General features: G+C 44.5%; 1 non-coding gene across 1 annotated transcript; it reads right to left on the bottom strand.

Annotated features, from left to right (window-relative positions):
* Nucleotides 1–4,124: 4,124 nt before the first annotated feature.
* Nucleotides 4,125–4,228, bottom strand: LOC130964120 (small nucleolar RNA R71). The gene has a single exon (XR_009080228.1). It is a non-coding gene; the product is annotated as a small nucleolar RNA R71 (small nucleolar RNA).
* Nucleotides 4,229–7,538: the final 3,310 nt, after the last annotated feature.

Here is a 7,538-nt window from a genome sequence, read left to right as displayed (position 1 = left end):
TCCAGGCGAAGAGGTCAGAATTCTCCCTTAAGAGGGTTGTGAGTTCCTCCTTTAGGCCTGCCTCGAGGTTTGCCCCTATGTTTGTTACTTTCTCGGGTGTGTTCCCGATCTGGATCTTTTCGGTCTCTCCTTCTGGTTGTGGCCGAAGATCTTCTCGGGCTTGGACTCGCCCGAGTTCTATTGTGTTGACCTCTTTCCCTTTTAGGCTCAGGCTTTCGTTGTAGCATCGTCGTGCTAGTTTTTGGTCGCCTTTTAGGGTAGCGATTCCCTTTGCGGTAGGGAACTTCATACAGAGGTGTGGGGTCGAGACTATAGCCGCTAGTCTGTTTAGGGTTGGTCGTCCGATGAGGGCATTGTATGCTGAAGTGACGTCGACTATAATGTAGTCGATGCTTAGTGTTTTGGTTTGCTCGCCTTTTCCAAAGGTAGTGTGTAATGAGATGTATCCCAAGGGGCGGATCGGGGTATCTCCTAGTCCAAACAGGTCAGTGGGATAGGCTTTTAGCTCTTTTTCTTCGAGTTCGAGCTTGTCGAAGGCTGCTTTGAACAGGATATCTGCTGAGCTTCCTTGGTCGATCAGGGTTCGATGTAAGTTGGCGTTGGCTAGGATGATGGTGATCACCATAGGGTCGTCGTGTCCGGGTATTATTCCAAGAGCATCTTCTCGGGTAAATGAGATAGTAGGTAACTCGGGTAAGGGGCTGTCTTCTCGGACATGGTAGACTTCTTTGAGGTGTCTCTTCCGTGAGGATTTGGATGTCCCTCCCCCTGCGAAACCTCCGTTTATCATGTGTATGTGTCTTTCAGGAGTTCGCGGGGTTCGTGTTTGCTCGGCCCGATCTTCGTTATCTCCCCGTCTTCTCTTTCTGGTTTCTTCTCCTTTCTCAGCTATGTATCTGTCGAGTTTTCCCTCTCTGGCTAGCTTTTCTATAACATTCTTTAAGTCGTGGCAGTCGTTAGTAGAGTGGCCGTAGAGTCTGTGATATTCGCAGTACTCGGACCGATCTCTTCCTGCTCTCTTGTGCTTCAGAGGTTTGGGTGGTGGGATCTTCTCGGTGTGGCATACTTCTCTGTAGACGTCTACCAGGGAGACTCGGAGGGGAGTGTAGCTGTGGTATTTTCGTGGCTTGTCCGAGTTGGATTCTTCTTTCTTTTTCTGTTCCCGATCTCGATCTCGGGGCGGGTAGGTTGACTCCTTCCTGGAAGAGTCTCTCAGCTGGGAGGTTTCTTCCATGTTGATATACTTTCCTGCCCGTTCTTGTACTTCGTATAAGGAAGTCGGGTATCTTTTGGATAGGGATTGGCTAAACGGTCCTTCTTTTAGGCCGTTTGCTAGTCCCATGATGGCTGCTTCCGTGGACAAGTGTTGTATGTCCAGGCAGGCCTTGTTGAATCGCTCCATGTACTCTCTGAGAGTTTCTCGGTTGCCTTGTTTGATCCCGAGTAGGCTGGGGGCATGTTTTGCCTTGTCCTTTTGAATAGAGAACCTTGTTAAGAATTTTTTGGTCAGGTCTTCAAAGCTGGAGATTGATCCTGGTGGCAGGTTGTCGAACCACTTCATGGCTGACTTAGTGAGAGTGGTGGGGAAGGCTTTGCATCGAATCGCGTCGGAGGCGTCGACTAAGTACATTCTGCTTCTGAAATTGCTGAGGTGATGACTTGGATCGGTGGTGCCGTCGTAGAGGTCCATATCTGGTGGTTTGAAGTTTCGCGGTACCTTCTCTTTCATGATCTCTTGTGTGAAGGGATCATGGTTGCTTTCGGGAGTGGTGCCGTGTTCCGTCCGATCTTTTAGGTTGGCCTCTATCTTCCGCAGTTTTTCTTCCAATTCTCTGCGTTTGCGAGCTTCCCTTCTCAGATCCTGTTCAGTTTCCTTCTGCTTCTTTACGTCCTCTTCGAGTTGTCTCAGCCGGCTTTGTTGTGCCCGAACTGTTTCCAGAATCTCCGAACTTTTTTCTCTTTCGGGATTTTGTGGATCTTTGTCTGGGGGTGATGTCTTTGGGCGATTCTGTTTGTTTCCTCCTGGAGTGCGTGGTGATAGAGGGCTGTCCGGCCGTTCTCCGGTGTCAACTTCCTCTTCTTGTTCTGATGTAGCGTGGTTATTGTTGGGAGGGTCGTCCGCCATGGTAAAGGGATGACTTCCAGGTCCCCGGCAACGGCGCCAATGTTCCGAGGGTTACCTGAAACGTGCAGCTCGGTCTTCCGGCAAGACCCGAGGTGGTGGGCCTGAGACCCGAGCTGGTTGTGCTGAACGGCGGGGGGTTGTACCTGCAATGACACTCCGATGCTTAAGTTAGCATGGGTCCAAGCAGATATTGAGTAGAATTAGAGTATGAGTTATACCTGGGTGCTCCAGTGTATTTATAGTAGTTGGCTGTGATCATCCCTGGATAAGATATTCTTATCTTATCTTATCTTTTGGGAGATTCATCTCTATCTTTGTGGAACCGCCTTTCCCAGGCCCTTTCGGCCTTTAGGTTTTGGGCTTAGTTCCTTCTGATGGGCCTTTCTTTGGCCTGTTTGTCCGAGGTCCGACCTCGAACGTGGGCCTTGGGTCGAGGTCGGGCCTTCTATCAGCTTTACCGAGTTTGGAGAGCTCGGTCAGGGTATGAACACCTTTATTTTCTTCTTCCACTTAATTTTCGAAAAATCCAAAAAAATTTACAAAATCATAAAAAACCCAAAAATATTTTATGTTTCTTGTTTGAGTCTAGTGTCTTATTTTAAGTTTGGTGTCTTGCATGCATTGTTTATTTGATCTTGGTTCTATTTTCAAGTCAATAGTACAGGGAACTGAAGATTCGGAACATGCAGCAGAGGAATTACACAGAAAAAGCTGGGCGTTCAAAACGCCCAGTGAAGAAGGACAGACTGGCGTTTAAACGCCAGCCAGGGTGCCTGGTTGGGCGTTTAACGCCCAAAAAGGTAGTGCATTGGGCGTTAAACGCCAGGATGGCACAAGAGGGAAGATTCTATTTTTAATGCAAATTTTTTCAAGTTTTCAAAGTTTTTCAAAATCAAATCTTTTTCAAATCAAATCTTTTCAATCAAATGTTTTCAAAATCAATTTTTTCTTTTTCAAAGATACTTGCTATCAATTAATGATTTGATTCAACATTTCAAGTATGTTGCCTTTTCTGTTGAGAAAGGTTTAATGTTTGAATCATATCTTTTCTTGTTAGGCAAGTCATTAAGTTTTAAAATCAAATCTTTTTAAATTATTTTTCAAATCATATCTTTTCAATCATATCTTTTTAATCATATCTTTTTAAATTCTAATTTCAAAATCTTTTTCAAAAAATTTACTTGATTTCTTTCCCACTCTTGGTTTTCGAAAATCAATTAAAGTTTTTCAAAATGTTTTCAAAATATTTTACTTAATTTTCGAAAATTTCTTCCCCTCCTCTCACATCCTTCTATTTATGAAGTACCACTCCCCTCAATGCACAATTCGAACTCCATCTCACTAAGTTCGAATTCTTCTACCTCTTCCTTCTAATTTTCTTTTTCTCTGACACCTCAAGGAATCTCTATACTGTGACATAGAGGATTCCATATTTTCTTGTTCTCTTCTCTTTCATATGAGCAGGAACAAAGACAAAGGCATCCTTGTTGAGGCTGACCCTGAACCTGAAAGGACCTTGAAGCGAAAGCTAAGAGAAGCTAAGGCACAATTCTCTGTAGAGGACCTAACCGAATTCTTCAAAGAAGAAGAACACATGGCAGCCGAAAACAACAACAATGCCAACAATGCAAGGAAGGTGCTTGGTGACTTTACTGCACCTACTCCTGACTTCTATGGGAGAAGCATCTCTATCCCTGCCATTGGAGCAAACAACTTTGAGCTTAAGCCTCAATTAGTTTCTCTAATGCAACAGAATTGCAAGTTCCATGGACTTCCATTGGAAGATCCTCATCAGTTCGTAGCTGAATTCTTGCAAATCTGTGACACTGTCAAGACTAATGGGGTTGACCCTGAGGTCTACAGACTTATGCTATTCCCTTTTGCTGTAAGAGACAGAGCTAGAATATGGTTGGACTTACAACCTAAAGACAGCCTGAACTCTTGGGAAAAGCTAGTCAATGCCTTCTTGGCAAAGTTCTTTCCACCTCAAAAATTGAGTAAGCTTAGAGTGGAAGTCCAAACTTTCAGACAGAAGGAAGGAGAATCCCTCTATGAAGCTTGGGAAAGATACAAACAATTAATCAGAAAATGTCCTTCAGGCATGCTTTCTGAATGGAGCATCATAGGTATTTTCTATGATGCTCTGTCTGAACTATCCAAGATGTCTTTGGATAGCTCTGCTGGAGGATCTCTTCATCTGAAGAAGACGCCTGCAGAAGCTCAAGAACTAATTGAAATGGTTGCAAATAACCAATTCATGTATACTTCTAAAAGGAATCCTGTGAACAATGGGACAAATCAGAAGAAATGAGTTCTTGAGATTGATACTCTGAATGCCATTCTGGCTCAGAACAAGATATTGACTCAACAAGTCAATTTGATTTCTCAAAGTCTGTCTGGAATGCAAAATGCACCTGGCAGTACTAAGGACGCTTCATCTGAAGAAGAAGCTTATGATCCTGAGAACCCTTCAATGGAAGAGGTGAATTACATGGGAGAACCCTATGGAAACACCTATAATTCTTCATGGAGAAATCACCCAAATTTCTCATGGAAGGATCAACAGAGACCTCAACAAGGTTTCAACAACAATAATGGTGGAAGAAACAGGTTTAGCAATGGCAAGCCCTTTCCATCATCTTCTCAGCAACAGACAGAGAATTCTAAGCAGAACCCGTCTGACTTAGCAACCATGGTCTCTGATCTAATCAAAACCACTCAAAGTTTCATGACTGAAACAAGGTCCTCCATTAGGAATTTGGAGGCACAAGTGGGACAGCTGAGCAAAAAAATTACTGAACTCCCTCCTAGTACTCTTCCAAGCAATACAGAAGAAAATCCAAAAGGAGAGTGCAAGGCCATCAACATGGCCGAATTTGGAGAGGAAGGAGAGGCAGTGAACGCCACTGAGGAAGACCTCAATGGGCGTGCACTGACCTCCAATGAGTTCCCTAATGAGGAACCATGGGAATCTGAGGCTCAAAATGAGACCATAGAGATTTCAATGGATTTACTTCTGCCATTCATGAGCTCTGATGAGTATTCTTCCTCTGAAGAGGATGAGTATGTCACTGAAGAGCAAGTTGCTAAATACCTTGGAGCAATCATGAAACTAAATGACAAGTTATTTGGTAATGAGATTTGGGAGGATGAACCCCCTCTGCTCACCAAAGAACTGGATGACTTGTCTAGGCAGAAATTACCTCAAAAGAGACAAGATCCTGGGAATTTTTCAATACCTTGTACCATAGGCACCATGACCTTCAAGAAGGCTCTGTGTGACTTAGGGACAAGTGTAAACCTCATGCCTCTCTCTGTAATGGAGAAGCTAGGGATCATTGAGGTACAAGCTGCAAGAATCTCACTAGAGATGGCAGACAACTCAAGAAAACAAGCTCATGGACTTGTAGAAGATGTTCTGGTGAAAATTGAAAACCATTACATCCCTACTGATTTCATAGTCTTAGAGACTGGGAAGTGCATGGATGAATCCATCATCCTTGGCAGACCCTTCCTAGCTACAGCAAAGGCTGTGATTGATGTGGACAGAGGAGAGTTGATCATTCAAGTGAATGAAGAATCCTTTGTGTTTAAGGCTCAAGGATATCCCTCTGTCACCTTGGAGAGGAAGCATGAAAAGCTTCTCTCAAAACAGAGTCAAACAGAGCCCCCACAGTCAAACTCTAAGTTTGGTGTTGGGAGGCCACAACCAAACTCTAAGTTTGGTGTTGAACCCCCACGTTCAAACTCTAAAGTTTGGTGTTGGGAGGTTCCAACATTGCTCTGAGCATTTGTGAGGCTCCATGAGATCCCACTGTCAAGCTACTGACATTAAAGAAGCGCTTGTTGGGAGGCAACCCAATGTTATATTTTATCTATTTTCCTTTGTTATTTTATGTTTTCTGTAGGTTGATGATCATGAGAAGTCACAAAATCAATTGAAAAAGCAAAAACAGAATGAAAAACAGGAAGAAAAATAGCACACCCTGGAGGAAGAACCTACTGGCGTTTAAACGCCAGTAAGGCTAGCAGGTGGGCGTTTAACGCCCAGTCTGGCACCATTCTGGGCGTTTAACGCCAGAAAGGGGCACCAGACTGGCGTTAAACGCCAGAAAAGGGCAAGGAGCTGGCGTTAAACGCCAGAAATGGGCACCAGCCCGGCGTTTAACGCCAGAATTGGCTCAAAATGCATTTTTGCATGCCATTTGGTGCAGGGTTAAATTTTCCTTGACACCTCAGGATCTGTGGACCCCGCAGGATCCCCACCAACCCCACCACCCTCTCTCTTCTTCACCCATTCACCAATCACCTCAACCACTCTTCCCCAAAAACCCTTCACCTATCAAATCCCATCTTTCTCTTCACCACTCACATCCATCCTTCATAAAACCCCACCTACCTCACCATTCAAATTCAAACCACTTTCCCTCCCAAACCCACCCATAATGGCCGAACCCTACCCCTCTCTTCACCCCTATATAAACCCATCTTCACTCCTTCATTTTCTTACACCCTAATCACTACTTCTTGCCCTTTTGGCCGAACCACAAAGCTCTCCTCCTTCTTCCTCTAAAAGCATTGCTTTTTGTTTTTCCATAACCATTTATGGCATCCAAGGCCGGAGAAACCTCTAGAAAGAGGAAAGGAAAGGCAAAAGCTTCCACCTCCGAGTCATGGGAGATGGAGAGATTCATCTCAAGGGTGCATCAAGACCATTTCTATGAAGTTGTGGCCTTAAAGAAGGTGATCCCCGAGGTCCCTTTCAAACTCAAAAAGAGTGAATATCCGGAGATCCGACATGAGATTCGAAGAAGAGGTTGGGAAGTTCTCACCAACCCCATTCAACAAGTCGGAATCTTAATGGTTCAAGAGTTCTATGCCAATGCATGGATCACCAAGAGCCATGATCAAAGTGTGAACCCGAACCCAAAGAATTGGCTTACAATGGTTCGGGGGAAATACTTAGATTTTAGTCCGGAAAATGTGAGGTTGGCATTCAACTTGCCCATGATGCAAGGAGATGACATCCTTACACAAGAAGGGTCAACTTTGATCAAAGGTTGGACCAAGTCCTCACTGACATTTGTGAAGGGCGCCCAATGGAAGAGAGATTCAGAGGAAGCCGGTTCAATTGAGAAGGCATGACCTCAAGCCCGTGGCTAGAGGATGGTTGGAGTTATCCAACGCTCAATCATTCCCCTAGCAACCGGTCTGAAGTTACTCTAGACCGGGCCATCATGTTCCATAGCATCATGATTGGAGAAGAATAGAAGTTCATGAGGTTATAGCCCAAGAACTCTATAAGGTGGCGGACAAGTCCTCTACCTTAGCAAGGTTAGCCTTTCCCCATCTCATTTGTCACCTCTGTTATTCGTAGGAGTTGACATAGAAGGAGACATCCTCATTGATGAGG

Source organism: Arachis stenosperma, chromosome 2 (assembly GCF_014773155.1).
Source record: "Arachis stenosperma cultivar V10309 chromosome 2, arast.V10309.gnm1.PFL2, whole genome shotgun sequence".
Classification (NCBI taxonomy): domain Eukaryota; kingdom Viridiplantae; phylum Streptophyta; class Magnoliopsida; order Fabales; family Fabaceae; genus Arachis; species Arachis stenosperma.
Note: the sequence above shows the minus strand (reverse complement) of the source record. Positions and strands in the feature narration are given on the sequence as shown.